At 41.4% G+C, this 22,362-nt stretch overlaps 1 long non-coding RNA gene across 1 annotated transcript in view; it reads right to left on the reverse strand.

Annotated features, from left to right (window-relative positions):
• Positions 1–1,735: 1,735 nt before the first annotated feature.
• LOC116460025 (uncharacterized) overlaps positions 1,736–22,362 on the reverse strand; it is a 54,034-nt gene continuing 33,407 nt past the window's right edge. Inside the window, exons 2-4 of the long non-coding RNA XR_004245705.2 lie at positions 7,252–7,436; positions 6,832–6,938; positions 1,736–3,561 (exon numbers count right to left, since the gene is read on the reverse strand). This is a non-coding gene — a long non-coding RNA (uncharacterized LOC116460025). The remainder of the gene's footprint in view (positions 3,562–6,831; positions 6,939–7,251; positions 7,437–22,362) is intronic.

The raw sequence follows: 22,362 nt of genomic DNA on the forward strand, positions 1-22,362 counted from the left end.
GGGTGTTTCTGGATGAGATTGGCCTTTGAATCAGTAGACTGAGTAAGGAAGATCCACCCCAGTGTGGACAGGCACCATTCCATTGGCTGAGGGTCCAGATAGGACAAAAGCAGAGGAAAGGCGAATTTGCTCACTCTCTCTACTGAAGCTGAGATGCCCTTCTGCCCTTGGACATCAGAACTCCGGGTTCCCTGGCCTTTGGACTCCAGGACTTGCGCCAGTGCCTCCTTGCCCTCCCTCCCAACCCCCATCCTTGATTCTTGCACCATTGACTTACACCATTGACTTCCCTGGTTCTGAGGCTTTCAGACTTAGACGGAGCCACTCTAATGGCATCCCAGGGTTTCCAGCTTGCAGATGGCCTGTCCATGGGACTTCTCACTTTCCATAATCACCTGAGCCAATTCTCCAAATAAATCCGCTCTTATCTCTCTATCTGTCTATCTGTATATATCCTATTGGTTCGGAGAACCCTTACTAATACACTAGGTAATTTTCTTTAAACCCTCAATGAGAAACTAAAGTAAAAATTTTATACCTTACACATTTTGAAGAAATAGATAACTTATAAATTTAATAAATATGATTTCAAGTTTTGCAAAGGTAAAATCTTTTTTTAGATTCAAATATCCAAAGTAGGAAGAAGCCTCCAGAATTATTTAGCATGATCTCTTGCTACTGTGAATGACCCCAGAGTCTGCTGCACAAAAAACATCTCAGTGTCAGTGCTTAGGAACTGAAGTTCTTGTCCTGGTACCAGCCAAGTGACCTGAGGGAAATATAGGCTTAATTCCTTATTTGCAAAGGAACATGTTTGAATGCCAAATATTATACATTATTAAAGTCATTCCAGATAGGTAGAGATCTGTCCTTTGCTGAAACAACTATAAGTACAATGATGATGACAACAAAAGCAACAGATATCCAGAGAAAGAAGCTGTATAAAACCTAACATCAGTAGTGGATGGAGTCAAAGTAAAAGGGCTTTCTTAAACTTAATTTTAATCCCTCAATTTAGTTGAAGTCCATTTCTGTCCTCAGTAAAGACATAATTGCTAGTCCTCCTTAACTTAAGCCAGAGTTTTCCATACACATAAAGATAGTTATTAGTTACGCTTTCGCTTTCCTTCATTTGTTTCTAGTGTCAAATAGAATTTTTCTTTAAAGTCACACTTCTCTGTTTTGGGGATGGAAGGCAAAGGAACTGCTGTTTCTAGTAATGCCTTCTCTATTTCCAAAAGAGCATTCTTAGAAATGCCAAACTGACTCTGGTTAAGAAAGTAAATTTATGGCCGGGCATGGTGGCTCACACCTGTAATCCCAGCACTTTGGGAGGCTGAGGTGGGTAGATCACAAGGTCAGGAGTTTGAGACCAGTCTGGCCAACATGGTGAAACCTCGTCTCTACTAAAAATACAAAAATTAGCCAGGCGTGGTGGCACACTCCTGTAATCCCAGCAACTCAGGAGGCTGAGGCAGAAGAATTGCTTGAACCCAGGAGGAGGAGGTTGCAGTGAGCTGAGATCATGACACTGTACTCCAGCCTGGGCGATAGAGCGAGACTCTGTCTCAAAAAAAAAAAAAAAAAAAGAAAGAAAGCAAATTTACATCCCAATAAAGTAGAATCATGCAACCAAATTGGTAACATCATTTTCAGATCTATTTGTTTTCTTGAGTATTCTGTACAGTTGTTGCTCGATTCTTCATACAACATTACCCAACAGTGTCTGGGACCCTCTGTCTATAGCTCCCTTTCCTTTCCTACTACAAATTAAGCATCCTTCATCTGAAAATCCAACATATGAAATGCTCTGAACTCCAAATCTCTTTCAGCACCAATACAACTCCACAGGTGGAAAATTGCACACCTGACCTCATCTACAAACTTTGTTGCATACACAAGATTATTTAGAATATTGTGTAAAATTACCCCAGCTTATGTGCATAAGTTATATAAGAAACATAAGTGAATTTCATGTTTGGATTTGGGTCCCATCCCCAAGATATTTCATTGTGCATTTTCAAATATTTCAAAATCCAAAACAAAAAATCAGAAATCCAAAACACTTTTGATCACAAGCATTTTGGATAAGGAATACTCAACCTGTATTGCTATTTGGCCATCAGTCTAAGGGAAAGCACTTTTCTGTCAGGGAAAAGAAAGAAAAAGAAGCTATTGGCTAGCCTGACCCTATTCTTTTATTTCCACACTTTTTACTACTGTGATCCCTAAAATGTCAAGATGACATTGATTCCACCAAAGGCAGAGTGTATTGGTGGAAATACCAGGTAGAAACAATTATCCAACATTCCTACCTCACCCCAATCCACACATAGCCTCCCATAGGCCTTCTGAGGCAGGATGACACAAGGCAAATATTTTCTTTAATTAAAGAAATTGTCCCAAACCTTGCTGCCAAGAAGTGAGCCACTACTTTTAGTTAAAAGTAAGAAAACAAACGAACTAAACTAGGCTTTTCAGCAAAGCTACAAAGAGATTTTCAGGCAACGAAATTCTAAAGATTCTATCAACAAAAGACGCTGGACATTTTCCTGAACACAAAGTTGTGGATATTTTCGGATGCTGGAAAACATGTGATTGCCTAGGAACACAGAAGTATGCCATACAAACGTCCCGGACCCACTGGAAGAGAAAACTCTGCGAAGTCTACAACTGCGATATTTTAAGATACTTTTACAGAATGTACCTAATTATGTCATTCTAAACCTTAAGCCTACATGAACACGTATCAGAGCCAACATCTTTACATCATGCACACATGTTTAACATCTCACTAACGCTTGTGAGCAGGAGAATAAAGTCTTTGTGTTAGCAACAAAAGCACCATACTGCTTCCTTGAGACAACACCCACTTTTGTGTAGCCAAACCCTCCAACTCTGAAGCTTTTAATAAGCACTTGCCCACAAATTAAAAGAGATTCTCCAATTCCATCACCAGAAAAGAATGTGATTTCAGCATCACAAGAGTAAATAAAATAGTAATCCTAGTGCCATAAATTATGCATCTTTCATCTCAAAGGACAATAAATAAAGCATCTTTCATCCCTATGAATCCTGAAGCAGTTAACAATTTATACACTAGCACGTGGGAATCAATTGATTCATCACTGAAAGGCATCCTGCTCTGGGATGCTGTGGTATTTTGTTAATAGCACACACAAGCCTTATTGAAAGATGAGAAGCAAGGAAAGGTTACTCCAATGGTTTACGTTTGAGAGATTTAAGTAGAGGCGACAGGACTCTAATTGCAATTCACTCATAGTAAGAGTTCTCTCTCATTTGAGCTCAAGACTTCCCAGATACAAAGGTATAATTCTTCAAAGGTCATTGCTAGTGTTCCCATTTCTTCTCACATGGATTATTACAATACACTTTTTTGAAGCAAATATTTACTCACATCATTCACCTGCTGAAATACCTTGTTACTCTTCTTTGCCTAGCATGAAACTTCTTAGTATGGCATGAAGGGTTCTCGACCTTCTAGCTGCTGATTTTGAAAGATCCTCCACCATTCAACAACCCTGGATGAGTTATTCTCAACTGTTGGGAGAGAAGGATCCAGGGTAAAGATAAGGCGACCATATACCTCGCCAGTCAAACTGAGCCACGTATGAGAGTGCGAGGAACATGCAACAGTAATATTTACATCAGAACAAGAGTAAACTGGGAATGTCCAAGGCACACAGGATTATGGGAAACATCTCATCAGAGTTTCTAAAAGGTTTGTGTAGGGGGACATAAGCAGTTTGATAAAACATATTTAATATTCCCGGTGCCTTTGTAACAGACTCCACAGCTGAACAACACATTTCTGGCTGGCTTGGCTTCTCTAGAAGACAGAATGAGAAAGCATTATAGGAGTTTTGAAAGGTTGGATAACACTATTCTAGAATCAGCATGACAAAATTCTTTCTGAAAACCCACCAAGCTCTGTGAGCTGCACTTGAAGACATGTGGTACCACTTCAGTGCTCCTGAAGAGAGCTGGCATGATCAGAAAGAGGAGCTCTCCTCCCAAGCCCTTGTCTCTGGCACTGAATGAACCTCTGGATGGGTGCCAAAGGCTTTACAAAGGTTGTATTTTCCTCATTCACACATTAGAGATATAACATCACTGGTGATGACTAGTACCAAGAGCCATATTTTCTCATTCCATGCCAAATATGGCATTTCATTAATGAACTAGGCATCTCTCTCTATATTATGGACCTTGGAGTTAGTTATGATCAAATAGGAAAAATTTCATCTACTGAACTATTAACATCACTCTACAAGTATTTACATTTTTCTTTAAAAAACCTATTTTCACTGCAATCCCAGCACTTTGGGAGGCCGAGGCAGGCAGATCACCTGAGGTCAGGAGTTCAAGACCAGCCTGGCCAACATGGAGAAACCCTATCTCTACTAAAAATACAAAAAATTAGCTGGGCATGGTGGCAGGTGCCTGTAATCCCAGCTACTTGAGAGGCTAAGGCAGAATTGTCTGAACCCAGGAGGCAGAGGTTGCAGTGAGCCAAGATCACACCATTGCACTCCAGCCTGGGCAACAAGAATGAAACTCCATCTAAAATTCAATACATTTCAAATGAGATCTATAGTACCACAATGCAGCAGCAGATTGACTTGGCTTCTGAAAAAGTACCTTAAAGCATCCTTTCCCCAGTCTTGGGCTCAGTCTGTGTGAGTTAGGTTTTCTGCTTATTTGGTTTTAACTTAAAAAAAAAAAAAAAAAATTTGTGGCCAGGCGCGGTGGCTCACGACTGTAATCCCAGCACTTTGGGAGGCAGAGGCAGGCAGATCACCTGAGGTCAGGAGTTCGAGATCAGCCTGGCTAACACAGTGAAACCCTGTTTCTACTAAAAATACAAAAAATTAGCCGGGCGTGGTGGTGTGTGCCTGTAATCCCAGCTACTTGGGAGGCTGAGGCAGGAACGTTGTTTGAACCCGAGAGGTGGAGGTTGCAGTGAGCCGAGATTGCACCATTGCACTCCAGCTTGGGTAAGAAGAGTGAAACTCTGTCTCAAAAAAAAAAAAATTTATAATATAAACTCAAGTTGGGCTGCACTCTAAGATACATGAAAGCACATACCCACAGAAAATAAGCTGCCTCCAAGTCTGCAAGTCTTAGACGTTGCAAATATTGACAATGTCAGCCTGCAAGAGCCTTTATACATGTACGCATTCAATCAATACATGGATTGATACTTAGATCTAGAGGCAGTTAAAAAGAGCAGTGTTCAAGGATAGTAAGGAAGAATAACTTGTTTGCAGCCCTGGTTTCTGAACACACTGCAGAGCTCAGAATAGAGTAGGTGTTCAATAAATATTTGTTGAATAAGTGTTGAAAGAACACCTGTAAATCTTTCTCTTCTCACAATGACTCAAACATATAAAGCAGAATGATAGCCCTTGGGCTAGGAAGGTTGGCCTGTGTGATCTCCCCGTTAGCCTGCCTGATACCAGGTGGGAAGAAAACAGCTTGGCTGCCTCTGCTTAACCTCAAGCTCTTAGCTTTCCCATAACTTTATTAGATAACTCATCTTTTCCTCACCCAAGACAGATTCAGGAACATACGCATATCCTAGGGTGAAAAAGTAGTACTCTGCACAGGAATGACTCAGCTGCAATGACAGGCCATGGATCGGAGAGGGCAGCTGGTTTCCAATATTCATCTTTCTGTGGACCTAACGCACCTACTGAGGCCAATTCTAAAAACACTGACTCTTACACATTGAGCCTATCTTTTCAAATTAATTGCAGTCCAGGACCACCACAGTGTACAACCTATTCTGCTCTATACAGTGACACTGTGCCTATCCACTCACATAAAGCTTTCTTGATCAAGTAGAATGAAAGAAAGATCCATAAGAGTACACAACTTGACCAGGAACAAGTACTACCACCAAAAGAGAAATGAGCATTAGCTTAGGGGAGGAGTTCTTATACATCTGGCATTATTTGGGAACAAGGTGTTCCAGATTTATGAATTTGCCAGAGCTTAGGAAATGGCAGACTCTGTGTGAAGAACATATGCAATGGACATGCGATAACTAAGGATGGAAATTAATTACATCTGTGCAAGAAGGAAGTAGGGTCCAGAGAGAGGGCAAGGGAATCAAGCCCTCAAGAGCACATAAAGAGACTGAGGGGAATTCTGGGTTTTTCAGGACACACAGGGATTTGGGCTGATTTCATGTGAATCTAAAATGATGGAGTGACTCCCCAGTAACACTGGAGAATCAAGAAACTTGCAAATTTAGGGCTAGAAACCAGGTGTTTTCAACCAGTCAGCAGCTCTTCCCAAACATCATTTTGCCCTTCACATATGTGAAAACATGCTCTATAACGTTGCCCAAGTTTGAGAGGAATTTTTAGAATATAACTTTATAAAGGACAGATGTGTGTTTTATATTTATATTTATGTAAAACACATGTATATGTGTGTGTGAGGGAGAGAGAAATGGGGGGCTTTATATAACGCACAGCACGCGTTTTATTTTCTCCCTTCTGCATCTGTAAGCTCATATCTAATCAGAGAGCCCTTTCACAACACAGGCAGCTGAGGAAGAAGATCTGCCCTTCAGGGCTTCAGGGCGAGCCGGCTTGTTTCCACTTGCTACAGAGGTGAGGAGCAGTGGTGCTGCCAGCTGCCCTGACAGTGACTCCGTCTGTCCTGCCCCCACCATTGCCCCAGGCCGTGCCCACACCTCCCCAAGCCAACTGCTGGGCTTCTGAAGGCACCCTGAGATACCAAGCGTTACCTGGCAACCGCGCACCTGTGAGCCAGGTCAGCCAGGCAGGTGGTGCTAACCTGTGTGTTCAGGTCTGAGGGCGCCCAATGCGTTCATGTGCTCCCTCATTACAGCTCACTCCCTCGGCCCAGAGAGAACAGAGCTGATTGTTTTCCTCCTCGGTTTCCTAGAGACAACAGATCCACTGATTAGCTTTCTCCATCAAGTGTTCAAAAAGGCCAAGCTACACACCATAACATTAACCTTGAACATGGAACTCTTAAGAAAGTGCCCAGTTTTATTTGGGGAAAAGATATCTGCCAGCAAAGCCAATCCTTAATTTGGGAAATTTAAGGAAAGAACTCAGAGTAGTTAAATTATAATGCATGTGTGTAAAAAGAGAAAAAAAACATGTTAACAATTATGCTTTCGTTTTGTTTGGTTTTGCTTTGCTTTGATCTCTGTTCTTCCCCACCCCATCGCCACCAGAAGAGGTTCACCTGTCTGAGGAGAGATGATGAGATGGCTCTGGGATGGGCCTCTCTGGCCATTTCAAGGAGCAAGCAGTTCAGGGTTTGACCAGCTGTGACTCTCCATTGTATCCAGAGTTCCCAATGCTGGCAAGGAAACCTGACGTTGACCTCACTTCATGTCTGCTGACCTTGCTCATCTCAGGCACCATTTTCTGGAAGCAGATGAACAATTGTAAGGACAGAGAACTAGGCTGCTGCAGTGCCTCCTCCTTCCATTGCCCAAAGGGGAGTAGGTCTGGGCAGGGAAGGACCCAGCCAAACGTGGTTGTCTGTATGCTGCTGGGGCAACCCCAATAAATATTTTGTAAATGTTTCTTTAGTCCCCCTTAGTGCATTAAGAAAAAAAAAAAAATTCTGTCCTCATTTTTGCATGTACCATATCACTAGCTTTGTAGCTGTAGGCATAGATTAAGTTGTATTAGAAATCCAACTTCCTTTATTACATTACTCTAGTCATCCCTTCTTTTCTCTGCCTTTATTTGTTCCCCAGTAGTTTCTGTCCTCTCTCATTTTCACTGCATGTGACTTTTTGTCTTAACCCATTACTTTTTGCTGTACTGTCTCTTCCATCCCATCCAACCTTATCCCATGGACTGTGTGTCCTGAAAATGTCCAAATTAGGTGTTTCTACCTCTATAAAAAGCGTTTTCTGAATCACCCTTAGGAGATCAATCCCCTGTCCTCCTGCTCTTTGCTCTGTGAGAAAGATCCACCTACAACCTCAGGTCCTCAGACCGACCAGCCCAAGAAACATCTCACCAATTTCAAATCTGGTAAGCAGCCTCTTTTTACTCTCTTCTCCAACCTCCCTCATTATCCCTCAACTTCTTTCTCCTTTCAATCTTGGCGCCACACTTCAATCTCTCCCTTCTCTTAATTTCAGTTCCTTTCATTTTCTGGTAGAGACAAAGGAGACACGTTATATCCGTGGACCCAAAACTCCGGCACCGGTCACGGACTGGGAAGGCAGCCTTCCCTTGGTGTTTAATCATTGCAGGAACACATCTCTGATTATTCACCCAGGTTTCAGAGGTGTCAGACCACACAGGGATGCCTGCCTTGGTCCTTTACCCTTAGCGGCAAGTCCCACTTTTCTGGGGGAGGGGCAAGAACCCCAACCCCTTCTCTCCGTGTCTCTACCCCTTCTCCGCTTTTCTGGGGGGGAAGAACCCCTCAATCCCTTCTCCTTCACCCTTAATGACAAGTCCTGCTTTTCTGGGGGAAGGGCAGGAACCCCAACCTCTTATCTCTGTGCCCCAATCCCTTATTTCCACACCGCAACCTCTTATCTCTGCACCCCGATCCCTTATTTCCATGCCCCGACCTCTTATCTCTGTGCCCCAACCCCTTATTTCCATGCCCCGACCCCTTCTCTGCTTTTCTGGAAGGCAAGAACTCCCCACCCCTTCTCTGTGTCTCTACTCTCTTTTCTCTGGGCTTGCCTATGGGCAAGCTTCCACGTTCCATTCCTCCTTCTTCTCCCTTAGCCTGTGTTCTTAAGAACTTAAAACCTCTTCAACTCTCACCTGACTTAAAATCTAAGCATCTTATTTTCTTCTGCAATGCCGCTTGACCCCAATACAAACTCGACAGTAGTTCCAAATAGCCGGAAAACGGCACTTTCAATTTTTCCATCCTATAACATCTAAATAATTCTTGTCATAAAATAGGCAAATGGTCTAAGGTGCCTGATGTCCAGGCATTCTTTTACACATCCATCCCTCCCTAGTCTCTGTTCACAATGCAACTCATCCCGAATCTTCCTTCTTTCCCTCCCACCTGTCCCCTCAGTCCCAACCCCAAGCGTCGCTGAGTCTTTCTAATCTTCCTTTTCTACAGACCCATCTGACCTCTCCCCTCCTTGCCAGGCCAAGCTAAGTCCCAATTCTTCCTCAGCCTCCGCTCCTCCACCCTATAATCCTTTTATCACCTCCCCTCCTCACAACCAGTTTGGCTTAAAGTTTCATTCCATGACTAGCTCTCCCCAACCTGCCCAGCAATTTACTCTTAAAAAGGTAGCTGGAGCTAAAGGCATAGTCAAGGTTAATGCTCCTTTTTCTTTATCCCAAATCAGATAGCATTCAGGCTCTTTTTCATCAAATATAAAAATCCAGCCCAGTTCATGACTCGTTTGGCAGCAACCCTGAGACGCTTTACAGCCCTAGACCCTAAAAGGTCAAAAGGCTGTCTTATTCTCAATATACATTTTATTACCCAGTCTGTTCCCGACATTAAATAAAACTCCAAAAATTAAATTCCGGCTCTCAAACCCCACGACAGGACTTAATTAACCTCACCTTCAAGGTGTACAATAATAGAGTAGAGGCAGCCAAGTAGCAACATATTTCTGAGTTGCAATTCCTTGCCTCCACTGTGAGACAAACCCTAGCCACATGTCCAGCACACAAGAACTTCCAAATGACTAAACTGCAGTGGCCAGGCATTCCTCCAGAACCGCCTCCCCCAGGAGCTTGCTACAAGTGCCAGAAATCTGGCCACCAGGCCAAGGAATGCCCACAGCCCAGGATTCCTCCTAAGCCTTGTCCCATCTGTGCAGGACCCCACTGGAAATCAGACTGTTCAATTCACGTGGGCAGCCACTCCCAGAGACCCTGGAACTCCGGCCCAAGGCTCTCTGACTGACTACTTCCCAGATCTTCTCGGCTTAGCGGCTGAAGACTGACGCTGCCGGATCACCTCGGAAGCCCCCTAGACCATCACGGACACCGAGCTTTAAGTAACTCTCACAGTGGAAGGTAAGTCCATCCCCTTCTTAATCAATATAGAGGCTACCCACTCCACATTACCTTCTTTTCAAGGGCCTGTTTCCCTTGCCTCCATAACTGTTGTAGGTATTGGCAGCCAGGCTTCTGAACCTCTTAAAACTCCCCAACTCTGGTGCCAACTTAGACAATACTCTTTTAAGCACTCCTTTTTTAGTTATCCCCACCTGCTCAGTTCCCTTATTAGGCCGAGACACTTTAAGTAAATTATCTGCTTCCCTGACTATTCCTGAACTATAGCTACATCTCATTGCTGCCCGTCTTCCCAATCCAAAGCCTCCTTTGCATCCTCCTCTTGTATCCCCCCAACTTAACCCACAAATATAAGATACCTCTACTCCCTCCTTGGTGACCGATCATGCACCCCTTACCATCTCATTAAAACCTAATCACCCTTACCCCACCCAATGCCAATATCCCATCCCACAGCATGCTTTGAAAGGATTAAAGCCTGTTATCACTCGTCTGCTACAGCATGGCCTTTTAAAGCCTATAAACTCTCCTTACAATTCCCCCATTTTACCTGTCCTAAAACCAGACAAGCCTTACAAGTTAGTTCAGGATCTATGCCTTATCAACCAAATTGTTTTGCCTATCCACCCCATGGTGCCAAAACCATATACTCTCCTATCCTCAATACCTCCTTCCACAATCCATTATTCTGTTCTGGATCTCAAACATGCTTTCTTTACTATTCCTTTGCACCCTTCATCCCAGCCTCTCTTTGCTTTCATTTGGACTGACGCTGACACCCATCAGGCTCAGCAAATTACCTGGGCTGTACTGCTGCAAGGCTTCACAGACAGCCCCCATTACTTGTCAAGCCCAAATTTCTTCCTTATCTGTTACCTATCTCAGCATAATTCTCATAAAAACACACATGCTCTCCCTGCCGATTGTGTCCGATTAATCTCTCAAACCCCAACCCCTTCTACAAAACAACAACTCCTTTCCTTCCTGGGCATAGTTGGATGCTCTCACCTTTAGATACCTGGTTTTCCCATCCTAACAAAACCATTATATAAACTCACAAAAGGAAACCTAGCTGACCCCATAGATCCTAAATCCTTTCCCCACTCCTCTTTCCGTTCATTGAAGACAGCTTTAGAGACTGCCCCCATCCTAGCTCTCCCTGACTCATCCCAACCCTTTTCATTACACACAGCCGAAGTGCAGGGCTGTGCAGTCGGAATTCTTACACAAGGACCGGGATCGCGTCCTGTAGCCTTTTTGTCCAAACAACTTGACCTTACTGTTTTAGGCTGGCCATCATGTCTCTGTGCAGCGGCTGCTGCCGCCCTAATACTTTTAGAGGCCCTTAAAATCACAAACTATGCTCAACTCATTCTCTACAGCTCTCATAATTTCCAAAATCTATTTTCTTCCTCACACCTGATGCATATACTTTCTGCTCCCTGGCTCCTTCAGCTGTACTCACTCTTTGTTGAGTCTCCCACAATTACCATTGTTCCTGGGCGGGACTTCGATCTGGCCTCCCACATTATTCCTGATACCACACCTGACCCTCATGACTTCATCTCTCTGATCCACCTGACGTTCACCCCATTTCCCCACATTTCCTTCTTCCCTATTCCTCACCCTGATCACACTTGGTTTATTGATGGCAGTTCCACCAGGCCTAATCGCAACACACCAGCAAAGGCAGGCTATGCTATAGTACAAGCCACTAGCCCGCCTCTTAGAACCTCTCATTTCCTTTCCATTGTGGAAATCTACCCTCAAGGAAATAACTTCTTAGTGTTCCATCTGCTATTCTACTACTCCTCGAGGATTATTCAGGCCCCCTCCCTTCCCTACACATCAAGCTCGAAGATTTGCCCCCGCCCAGGACTGGCAGATTAGCTTTACTCAACATGCCCCGAGTCAGGAAACTAAAATACCTCTTAGTCTAGGTAGACACTCACTGGATAGGTAGAGGCCTTTCCTACAGGGTCTGAGAAGGCCACGCAGTCATTTCTTCCCTTCTGTCAGACATCATTCCTCGGTTTGGCCTTCCCACCTCTATACAGTCCGATAGCAGACCTGCCTTTATTAGTCAAATCAGCCAAGCATTTTTTCAGGCTCTTAGTATTCAGTGAAACCTTTATATCCTTTACAGTCCTCAGTCTTCAGGAAAAGTAGAACAGACTAATGGCCTTTTAAAAACACACCTCACCAAGCTCAGCCACCAACTTAAAAAGGACTGGACAATGCTTTTACCACTTTCCCTTCTCAGAATTCAGGCCTGTCCTTGGAATGCTACAAGGTACAGCCCATTTGAGCTCCTATATAGACGCTTCTTTTTATTAGGTGACAGTCTCATTCCAGACACCAGACCAACTTGGACTGTGCCCCAAAAAACTTGTCATCCCTACTATCTTCTGTCTAGTCATACTCCTATTCACTGTTCTCAACTACTCATACATGCCCTGCTCTTGTTTATACTGCCAGTTTACACTGTTTCTCCAAGCCATCACAGCTGATATCTCCTGGTGCTGTACCCAAACCACCATTCTTAACTCTTAAAGTAAATAAATAATCTTTGCTGGCAAGGCTATGCTGAACCTCCTTAGGCGCTCTCTAATTAGATGTCCTAGGTCCTCCCAATTCTTAGTCCTTTAATACCAGTTTTTCTCCTTCTCTTATTCCGTTTAGTTTTTCAATTCATTCAAAACTATATCCAAGCCATCACCAATAATTCTAAATGACAAATGTTTCTTCTAACATCCCCACAATATCACCCCTTACCACAAAATCTTCCTTCAGCTTAATCTCTCCCACTCTAGGTTCCCATGCCGCCCCTAATCCCGCTCGAAGCAGCCCTGAGAAACATCGCCCATTATCTCTCCATACCATCCCCCAAAAATTTTCAGTCCCAACACTTTACCACTACTTCATTTTATTTTTCTTATTAATATAAGAAGACAGGAATGTCAGGCCTCTGAGCCCAAGCTAAGCCATCATATCCCCTGTGACCTGCACGTACACATCCAGATGGCCAGTTCCTTAACTGATGACATTCCACCACAAAAGAAGTGAAAATGGCCTGTTCTTGCCTTAACTGATGACATTATCTTGTGAAATTCCTTCTACTGGCTTGTCTTGGCTCAAAAGCTCCCTTACTGAGCACCTTGTGACCCCCCACTCCTGCCCACCAGAAAACAACCCCCCCTTTTTCCTTTACCTACCCAAATCCTATAAAATGCCCCCCCCATCTCCCTTCACTGACTCTCTTTTCAGACTCAGCCCGCCTGCACCCAGGTGAAATAAACAGCTTTATTGCTCACACAAAGCCTGTTTGGTAGTCTCTTCACACGGACGCGAGTGAAAACCCTGCTGGTTCAAGAAGGCACAGTGTAAAGGAAGCCGAACAGCAAAGTCAGTCAGGAGCCCACTGGCTTCCAAAGACTTTTTATGAGTAGGCAATCCTCGATTTAAGGATGCAAATACTGGTTGCTTTTGTTCTAATCAGTTCCATTTCTTGTGTTCAGGGGTCATTTCTGAATCACCTTATTCCCTTAAATCTTTCATTGTTAAACTTCGCCCCTAAGAGTGCTTGTTCTCCAGTTACTTTACACATTCTAATTCCAGATTAAATCCTCACGGGCTCTGAGCTGCCAGAGGTAAGATAAGATACTCCTCAGAGCTCCTTTAAAGGATCTGAGCACAATGATGTGAGATTGCAGGTGACTCAGATTCTTCCACGTTTTCTTGCTTCCAGTCTTCTCACAGAGACTCAGATATTTTCTTGTAGTCGAGAAAACTGCTGTGCTGCTACTGTTGATTTTTCAAATGTGTTACTTTTTAAAATTTTTCAGTGTAGGAATGGAATACCAAGCAAGTTGTTTTTTAAGAAAACTAAATCTCTCCCTTTAGGGGTCTTTTATAATTTACTTTGTTTCCCAACACTGGGATTTTACAAACCTGTTTCTGGCTTACAATCTCACTTGGAGAAAGAAAATCTCCAGCTTTTGTTGATAAGGTTGATTGTGTTTTGAGTTTTCTTGTTTTAATAAGAAACATTTACATGTTTTATGTGATATATATATATATAAAAGAAATCATTAGCAGTGCCCGAAGTTAATAGCCTAAGAATGTACAGCATAATATACTGAAGTGTCACTGATAGAGTGAAAAAGATTTAACATAGGACTCGGGGAGAAAGTATAAACAGTATGAAACTATTAGTACTCCAACTAGTTCTGAAAGAGCTCAATGTGAAACCAACCAGAAAATGATAATCCTGCAACCATAAATATAAAGCACTAAAAAAGACAAAAGCTCTCTGGCATTGTGAAAAATCCATAAATAAAAAGCACCCCCAAAGCATTTGCTGGCAAAAGTAGTGCAGCAATAAAAAAGAGTATTTGTTTTCTTTATATTAAGTGATTTTTTATGGAATCTGTACAATTAAACACTACATAAGAACAACAGAACTGGAGTTTGCGTTTGTATCTCATTGAGTATAGAATCAGGAAGATGCAGTATCTGAAGAGGTGACGTGCCTTACATTGTATAGTCAAGGTTACTTGTAATGTTTCGTTAAGTAGAAAGTGTCCCATTCTGAAAAAAAATTATTTTTTGAATATGTATATATACACATTGACACACAATATGAAAACAAGGTTCTCTTTTATAGCTTTATATTTAAATAAAGAGTTGCATTCTGAGGTTGATAGCTCCACCCCAAAAGGCAATCCTATCAGGCCCATCTTCCTATCAGATATATTTTAGTTAAGGAAGATATTATCTTATTTCATTTTGTTGATATTTATTAGGCTACATAAGAAAGGGATATTTTTCTTAAAGATGAAGTTGTCAGCTGAAAGGGAGCCACAATAGACCTCAGCACCAAGCCCCAAGCACTTAGAATAAGTAGCAGCAGATTAAAGAATAGATGTGATAAATCATACAAAATACCATCATCATTTAGTAAGTTAAAGACTTCCACATCTTAATAAAACATCAGAGACCTTGATGTCGATAATGAACCTAACAATGCTAATCATAACAGTAGTGTTACCTTATAAGTGTTTTGTCCCTTGATGAGTCCAAGTGACTACAGTGTATGGGTCAGCAGTTTCACCCCTCACATTCATTCTATGATGTACAGAGGTAATTATGGCCCCCAAATGGACAGAACTTCTGGTGCTGAAGGCACAGTGACAGAAGCTGGCATAACCTTTGCCTCCACCCCAATATCATTCACAAAGGACTTGCTGGTGCAATGTCGAGTGGAACCATGTGCCCTTCCAATGGCTAGATTCTCCTGAGGAAATGTGAAAAGGAGGTATGATCACTGCTAGTTTGGACCATATGCAGTTTCCAACAACTGCCTTAAAAATGACCCACATGGGCAAGGTGGCTCATGCCTGTAATCCCAGCACTTTGGGAGGCCGAGGAGGGTGGATCACCTGAGGTCGGGAGTTCGAGACCAGCCTGACCAACATGGAGAAATCCCATCTCTACTAAAAATACAAAATTTGCCAGATGTGGTGGTGCATGCCTGTAATCCAAGCTATTCGGGAGGCTGAGGCTGGAGAATCACTGAATCGGGGAGGCGGAGGCTGTGGTGAGCCGAGATCGCACCATTGCACCTCAGCCTGGGTAACAAGAGTGAAACTCCGTCTCAAAAAAAAAAAAGACCCACATGGATAGCAATTTCATGTGGGTGCAAACTAATAACTGACAAACTTAATACAGAACTTGACCCATTGAGAACAGTTTGCCTATTGCAAAAGGGGGGTTCTTAACTGGTCCAACCCTACTTGTTTTTTTACAAATCTTTTCTTTCTGAGAATGAGAGCAATTTGGGGAATATACACCTGGTTATACCAAAGATTAAATCAAACCATGTCACTTTAGAATTTACAAAGAACTTTTTTGACATTAGGCTCTGTAACCTCACAACAATCCTTTGAGATCATTATTCCTATCGCCTGTTTGGAGACAGGAAACTGAGACAAAGAGAAGTTCAGTGACTTGCCAGAGATCACAAAGGTACTTAATGTTCAAGCCAGGATTCAAGTACAAATCTCCTGTTTCAAAATGCAGTGTTCTTTCCACTTTATTCCAGTGCCGATATCAGACACTGTGAATGCCTTTTAAACATCTACAATATGGAAGGCACCATGATCTGTAATGATTGTCCATGGAGGGAGGTGGATGAGGGAAAGTGCACATTTAAAGCTGATTTCCAGGTTCCAAATCTATGCATCGGGGAGGATTTCCCCTGTATCAGCAAAAACAGGGCATTCTTGAGGTGAAATGGGGTTTAGAGGGAAAGGCCATAAGTATAAGTTTAAGCTCAGTGTTTGAAATTTTATAGTGTATCCTGGAGGTGGCCAATAGTGAGAGCTCAGGAAGGAAGTTGAGAATTGGGATGAGATTACCACAGGAAGCTGGATGAGATCAACCACGGAAAAGAAATCAAGGGGAGGAAGGCTGTGAATAAAATTTCAGGGGAACATAAAGGGTGGGGAGGAACACATATATTCAGAAAGAAAAAACGAAGTCTTATTTCAGAGAGTGGAAAAATTAGTCTTAAGATGGGACAGGACACTACATCCCCAAAGATAAAAAGAAAAGACAATGGAATGTAGTAACCGCATAAAGAAATTGTGACCCTGAAGGAGAAGAATCGAGGAAGTGCATGTTGGATAACCCCAACTTTCTCATTAACGACAAATGAAAGAGATGGGTTTTATGTTCTCAAGGGTAACATTTTGGGACAGCTACTGCAGAGGAAATTAGAAGGAACTAGAGATAAATAAAAACAAATCTGCTCAGTAGGGAGGACCTAAGTGTTTTGAGCGAATTTGAGTATGTAGTGGAGAAATGATCATAGTTACCGGGAAATTATCCCAAGGGTAGAGAAATAGAAGAATTTAACCAGGTTTAGGAAATAAACAAGAAACCTACACTATAAGGTAAAAGGAATGAGAGGAATTTTAACATGACTTGACAAGTTAGTTAAGATGGCTAAACATAAAGTCTAAGCTATATAGACAAGAGAGAATGGAAATGTAAAACAAGATTTCAATAAATCAGGTTCAGTAGGTGGGGGGGGGCTAGAGTATGGAAATACAATCTGTGTGTTGCTCTGGTAGGCTGGACATGTAATCTCAAATTCTCCACAGTTTTTACCCTACCTACTTTCATATTCAACTATTTACTTTATCTGCCTGTCCCTTGAGAACATTTGAGTTTGTAACTATTTGTCAAAACTTTCTCCATTCTTTACTCCTCGTTATCTCTAAATACCCTTTGTATTAGCTTTCCATAGTAGCTGCAAAAAATTAGCACAAACTGGGCAACGTAAAACAAGAGAAGTTTATTCTCTCACAGTTCTGAAAGTCAAAAGTCAGAAATCAGGGTGTTGGTTAGGGCCATGCTCCTTTTGGAGGTTTAAGGGGAAAATTGTTCCTTGCCTCTTGTCAACTTCTATTGGTTGTCACAAGGCTGTATCTTTGGGGCCACCATTCAATCCACTTCATACTTCGACCTATCCTCTAGCCACATCCACTCCAAAACACACACACACACACAAACACACACGCACAATGCCACTTAACCAATCTTCACTAATAGCACTGATGTCTTCCTAATTTTTCGTTATAAAGCTTTGGTTTTCATGAGGTTTTCTACAGTACTGGACATCATTAACAACTGCAGATGTCTGCAAACATTGCCTTGCTACTTTCTCTGCTTTCCATTCTTCATGCCATTCCTGTTGGGCTCATTTGTTAATACCATCTACTCCCCCATCCTCTTAAATGGTGATGTACACCAGAGGGCTCCCTCTTCTCTCCTCATATTTTGCTCTCTGAATAAAGCCACACTCACAGTTTCAACTACGTCTCTATGTTCATTATGCCCGATCTATATCCAACCCTGACTTCCTGCCTGATTTTTACACTGGCACCACGCAATGGAACTCGCTGTTATGGTGGACAAATTCTGTATCTTCACCATCCAACCCAGTAGCCACTAGCCACGTGTAGCTATTGAACACTTGAAATGTGATCAATGCTTAAATTTAAATAGCCACATGTTGTACTGACTACCTTATTGGACAGTGCAAATCTAATCTCCTCTACCCTATATGTCAGTCCTAGTGAATTTGTTGCCAGCCACACTATATGTCTTTTCACATACTCGTCTCTTTGCTTGGATAAGTCACCATTTATCCTTCAGGACTCAGCTCATCTGTGAAGCCTTTTCAACAACTCCAGGTTGAATTACTTGACCCTACTTTTGTCTTTCCACAACTCATTTTCAATAATGTATTTATATATAAATACATAATTTTAATTTTATATGTTTGTATCCATTTCCCTCACTATACCATGAACTCCTTGAAGAACAAGGCTCTGTCTTAATTTGTTCTGCACTCTTTACAAGCCAACACAGGACCTGGCACTTGCTCACTGAACCAATGAAAGAAATGAGTGACTGCATTTTGCTTAGAAGTCACCCTGCATTGTCTTAGAGATAAAGCTTATCAAGTTGCAAATTCTAAAACACAAGGGGCTTCCACCCACCTTACATAATCTCCTCATGAGAATGGCCAAGTCGGGACAGTTCAGGAAGCTTTTAAATCTGTGCATTAGATGATAGAGAATCCTGTTTTTTTTGTTTGTTTTTGTTTGACCTTAGTTTTAGTTTTTAATGTGTTGCACTTTTAGGAGACTTCATACTTCATATGTTTTTGAAGTAAGTCTTTTAGGAGACTTAAAAACTAGAAGTTAACATGGCTAACTGGGCACATGAGCCATTTGGCTGTCACCCTTCATGCTTAAAGTGCAAATCATTCTAGGAAACACTCTTCTCTGGAATCTGAAATACAGTCATTCGGAGAATTCCAAATAGTGATGCATGATTTTTCAAAAATATGCTTTTAAGAAAACAGAGCTTTTTTTTTTTTTTTTTTTTTTTTTTTTTTGATAGAGGAGGAAGGGAGAGAAAGAGAAATTCTGCTCTCATTTTTGCCATAGGATGTGCACGGGGGTGTGTGCATCTGTTAATGGGGTGAAGGACAGCATTAGTAAAGGGTTAGGCAGGCATGCAGACTGTAGAGAAGGCAACTCATGGAGGCTTTTTCTGTTTCTGTGCATTCAGCCCAGGCTTCATTGCCTATGGCTGCTCTTTTTATGAAAATTGGCGCATATTTAGCTGCTATAGCTGTTGGCATCTAGGGTTAGTTTTACCCACAGAGGAGGCATTCATTCACATTTCAGCTATCATTTCCATTAAAGCTTGCAAGTACAAATGGTACCCAATCTAAACGGGTAAGGCACGACCAAATAAATATATCCCCTGAATACCCTAAACATGGGGTATCTAGAAACACAGTGGTGGTACTTGTTGAAAGTGACATTAACTACAAACTTAAAATTTTCCTTCCTAAGTATATAGAAAAGCCAAATAATCTTGTGCAGAAGGTAGGGAGTAGGAATTCCATGAAGATATCACATGGAAAAAAAAACCTTCAGTCCCATTTTGTCTATTTCAAGCTCCATTTTACTCATATTGTAACTTAGAGAATCATTCAGCGAAATAGAGTGGGAGGAAGAATATGGGCTACATTTCCTTGGAACTTTAGATATATTTTTCTTTCCTGTTTTATCTATGCATGCAGGCGACATCTCCTTAATGAGAGTCTTCAAACTTCTTTGCCTTTTAGAAGTATCTCTGCTGTGCCCTGGGACACCAGTCACTGATTTTAGCTTTTAAATATGCTCATGATATAAAGTAATTTTTTACTTAGCGCTATTCATTGCTTTACCTGTCTTAATGGGAATTATGAGTATGATTAATGGGCGGAAAGATTTGGCCCTTGTTAGAGTCCTTCTCTCTATTCCTCCCTGCTGCATGCTGCTTCCGACAGTCTCTGAATGCTTAAGAATAATATCTGCAAATGAAGATTAAAATAATAGCAAAAATAAAAGTTTATCCATGGATTGTTTATCCGTGGTCCTGGCATTAGTGGTGACCATTTATGTTAAAAGAATTTGTAAATATATGCATACATTCAGTCATACGTTCATGTATTCATTCAACAAACAACAGGCATTGTGCTTGGCACTGAGAAGAGTCTGGAGTGATTTTAGGTTCTACTAAATGAAAACAAGACAGTGGCCATTTAGCTTCACATTATATGATAATGAAAATGGATATGGGAAGGGAAGTAAGCATGGAAGGTCCTATTTGTTCTGTTTTAATTTGGTCATTAGCTACGTACACTTAATCAAGTAGATAATCAGGAAACACCTGTGTTCAGTGAATTAACAAAAATGTATGACACATACTTCTGATGAAACAAATGACCAATCTTGAAATCCACAGGTGCTACAAAAATAACCACAAATAACCAGGCAACTAGTCCCATCATCACTGGGAGTGCATGCTTTGAGTCAAACATGGATATTTATCACTCGAGTACCTCTTAAAGGTGAAGTAATGCTTGTGGGTTTACTCACGAACTCAAGGAAGAAGGATTACCTAAAAACACCAAGTATTTAGGTGTGGGAAGTAAAATCAAAACAGATTTCAGTGAGAGCTTCGACTTGATTTATCTGATGAAGAGAAATGTGCTATCTGGGCAGGTCTACACCTTCATGTGCATGTATGAAACCAGACAAGTATGTGAATTTCTTTTGTCTTTCGAGTAATCAAGTAAAATAATATTCTATCACTAGAATGGCACTAATACTAACTCTTTGGAAAACAGTGTATTTTTTCTCCACTTGGGCAAAATATGAGTAAGTTAACTAAAATAAGCTGGAAAATATTCCTGACTCGTTCAAATGCAATCTGTGAGCTCCAAAAATAAATAAAGATTGCTCCTAAGAAGTCTAGAACATGATAGGATGCAAAGCAGCGGTAACAGATTAAGTACTCTGATGCTTCCAAACATCTGAATCAGCCTGTTCTGCCTGGTTAACATGAAAATAAGATGTGAGCAAAGATCTTAAATTGTAACTTTTCTCACAGGTCCTCAGATTGGAAATTTTAAAAATACAGTCGATGAAATTTAAGTAGTGATCATTGGTGTGTGTGGGAGGGGGTCATTTACAAATGAAACATATTACAAATTAATATTTCTTACTTGCTGATGGACATCAGATGCACTTAATAGCACTGCCATTAAAGGAATAAAGATTATGCTCAATTATAAAATAAATATGTTCTTCTTAATCATACACATGCATAGGTACATACATATACAAAAGACTCATGCACATGCTGTCTCTCTCTCTCTCCTCCCAGCCCCTCACCAACATCTTATCTAATCCTTAATAAAGAAGAATTCAAGCCCAAATGACAGTGGGTATAAAATTGATTACAAAGCAAAATTTTCACGTGATGCAGCCTGGGACGATGTAAATGTTTCGCAGGAATTATGATGTCACTTATGTTTCTGCCCAAAGGAGGGCCCCATTTCAGCTCAATCCCAATCAGGAAGTTATTCTTCACATCAAAGGAACATATTTTATACATGGCTGGGTAGAACACAGAGCATTTAGATGCTAGAGAGCTAGACAGAAGGGCCTTATATACCGAGATGAGCAAATTTCTGTGATGATAATTTCTTCCTGGAAAAGGATTTTATCACATGGCCCTGGAAGAGGAAAATACCATCTTCAAAATACTCTTAACAACGGACTTTGAGTAGATGCAAAAGCTGAGACTTGCAATTTTGTGGAAATAGTAATCAACTGACCCCAGCTGGAGAATGAGCGCTCATGTGAACCTATACCAGCCTAGACAGCTGCAGTCAGTTGAACCTCAGCCTACCTCATATCTGTAAGAATAAATGCTTATGTTTTTTTACTTACTGAGATTTTTATGATTATTTGTTATGCAGCAGTAGCTAACCGATACAGAGAGAATAACTATCTTCAAGTATATGAAGACATTTTCTTTCTTTTCTGGATAAGAGAAAATGCTAGAAAAGATTCAGGTTAAAAATAAGAAAGATTAGTATTGTTAGTACCTTTATATGAGAGTTCCAATAGTGGGAAAGACAAATGCTGAAGCCTTAAGCGTCTAGAAAGAACAAACGAAATGATCTTTGTTCCTTCATATGTATTGATTTCAGACATGAAGTCACAGATAAGTTTACAAAAATAGAAATATCATTTGAAACTCTGCCAGTTTCTAAAAATAGATTAAAAATGTGTCCTTTACAGTGAGCTACTCTACTACGATATAGAGGGTCAATCTAGTACTTTTGTTAAGACATATGGTTTTTCCTGGTCCTCATTAACTTGAATCTAGTTTCTCAGAACAA

This window comes from Hylobates moloch, unplaced genomic scaffold (assembly GCF_009828535.3).
Source record: "Hylobates moloch isolate HMO894 unplaced genomic scaffold, HMol_V3 SCAFFOLD_20, whole genome shotgun sequence".
Lineage (NCBI taxonomy): Eukaryota > Metazoa > Chordata > Mammalia > Primates > Hylobatidae > Hylobates > Hylobates moloch.